Source organism: Ostrea edulis, chromosome 10 (genome assembly GCF_947568905.1).
Source record: "Ostrea edulis chromosome 10, xbOstEdul1.1, whole genome shotgun sequence".
NCBI lineage: Eukaryota > Metazoa > Mollusca > Bivalvia > Ostreida > Ostreidae > Ostrea > Ostrea edulis.
Genome location: NC_079173.1, coordinates 20,721,718 through 20,724,217, shown reverse-complemented (window position 1 = coordinate 20,724,217; position 2,500 = coordinate 20,721,718). Strand labels below are relative to the sequence as shown.

General features: G+C 32.8%; 1 protein-coding gene across 41 annotated transcripts in view; it reads right to left on the bottom strand.

The window, feature by feature from the left end:
• LOC125665493 (polypeptide N-acetylgalactosaminyltransferase 5-like) overlaps positions 1 to 2,500 on the bottom strand; it is an 82,522-nt gene that overhangs the window by 45,667 nt on the left and 34,355 nt on the right. The window lies entirely within an intron of this gene.

The following is a 2,500-nucleotide window of genomic DNA, read 5'->3' as shown; positions in this document are numbered from 1 at the left end:
TTTACAAACTGCGGCTGCTTTGGGGAAAGTAAATGTTTCACATTAACATGAACTTGCCATTTTGTGTTGAATTTTCTTATTTGAAATTCTCACCTGCCAAAAATTTCAACTCTGACCTGATTCTATTGAATAAGTTCGTAATTAAAGAATAATTAGCTCCTATTCATCAACTTTTGAAATATCTACACTGTACTGTGTATGATACTGGGGAAAAAAATTAAAAAATCATGTTCATAGATCATTTTTAATTATTGGGGCACTTTTGAAATATAATGTCTAGCTCATGAAGACTGCAGAAAGACACAAGTGACTCAACATCATTCCCATTTCACCTGTGTACAACTTAAAGGTGAAAACAGTATTAGATTCCTTTGAACTCAGTTTTTAATCACTATATATTATTCATGAAGTAAAAAGGAGGAAATTACCTGATACAAGTAATATACAGCTCTTTGGTCAATTCACCAGGAATCTACATTCAGACTATTTAAGTGAAAACAATACATTGGTCCAACAACAGATGGATGGATGAAAAGACCATGCAGACATAGTGAAACAGCTATACCCTCAAAAGTCGCACAGATTTAATACGGTATTATAGAACATTAATTTCCACAAAAGTTGGTAAAAGAATGTATAGTCTCCAAGAACAGGAAAAATGCATCTACGGATGGAATTCAAAGACGAAGTGAAACCAATACACTCTTAAAACATTATCAGCAAGCTAGGGGTACAATAACCAGTGTAAAGGGCTCATGGGTATATCAATGAAGCTGACAGAAAACCATTGGCTTGTATAATACTACGTCAGCCAATCATTTTTTTTTTTCATGGATTGATATCTATTAAGACTTCATAATCTGTGGCTTTAAGAGTTTGGAGTCTTTAATTAAAATGGAATTATAATATAACCCCCCCCCCCCTCCCAACTTTCCCTGCTGCAGCACACCCTAGAAATCTGATATAGATGGAAAGTGGAGGTTGTGTACAATAATTAAGAAAACTTTACAAAATTTACGTTATTCAGTTTAAAAATGCAGTTTTAGTAGAAAGTATACTCTGGAAAAAAAATCTACAGATCAGCAGTCAATCAACACATTAACTACTTATAGTCTGTTCGAGCTAAAAATTAGAGTGACCCAAGTACATGTATATCTAAAAGAATATATATGTAATTCTAATTTATATTTTCATTTACATCTAAAGAGGAAGTTAGCCATTATGACAATGTGTTAATCATCCTTAAGACTTTATGTAAAAATAAAGTTTCTGGATAGGTGGTCAAACATCAAGGTTAATCGAGCTCAAAGGAAAATTAAATTCATCAATCAATAAAGAAACTAGAAAATGAAACATTTAAGTTAGAATGCTTTATTGCATTTCATAAGTTCATGCATGCCCGGATATGGCGCCAATCAATGATCAAGTTTCTAATTAGTATAAGGCAAAATTCATCATCAAGGTCAGAAGGTTATTTAATGCTTTTGAACCAATTAGATGGAACTGATCTTGTCAAACTCAGTGTATTAATTAAAGCACTACCTCATAAGACTGCAAGCATGTTGTGTATAGGTAAAAAGTAACTTTCTTATGAATGCATTATAAAAATAGCAAATGTCTTAATTTGTATTACACGTGCAAGCTCAACGATGCATTTATAATATCGGTAAGCAAAATGTGGTTGCCCTCACGTTGTTGAATGAAAAACAAAATTAGAAGGATCCAGTTTAATTCTCTTTATCAAGATACTTCTCAACCCCTTGTGTTGTACCACACTAACAAAGGAAGATTGTTTTATTGACTGTGAAATATATAACAAGGATTTAAATTAATCCTCTGGTCATCAAAGGCAACAGATGGCGCACAGTTTGCTGACCACCATGCCTGTTACACCCACTCAGGGAAACCCGCATTTATCCAGAGTCACTACAGTACAGCTTATACATTCCGAAACTTCCAAGTTCGACTTACTGCACTATCAAATTTCATCATTCATCCATGGTCATAATACAATCCAATACATATTGCCATTATTTATTGTATCTAAAACTTGTTGTCTTTAATACAACCATGCCCCCTCCCCCAGTGGCAGATTTAAAGGGGGGGGGGGAGAGAGAGAGAGAGGGGGTAACCCCCCCCCCTTCTTGAGAGTATATGAATTTAATGCATTTATAAAAAATTATATCAAGTTATACATATACATGTATGATCCATCAGATTTCACATAACTTAAAATATAGTTTATTGAATAAAGCAATCAATCAACCATACACTTAATACACAGTTATACGATATAGCTTTTTAATTATTGGAATAAAACTAAAATTCTTGTCTTATGAGTATAAGAAACAGTCATAAAATTAATCAATAACTCACACAGTACAGCTTAACAAATCACAATTACAATTCATCAACACAAATGAAAGTAAAAGAATTTTCACATTTTTAAAAGTGTTACAAACAGTTGTTCCACAGTCTCTCGACATTTTAAATATCTATA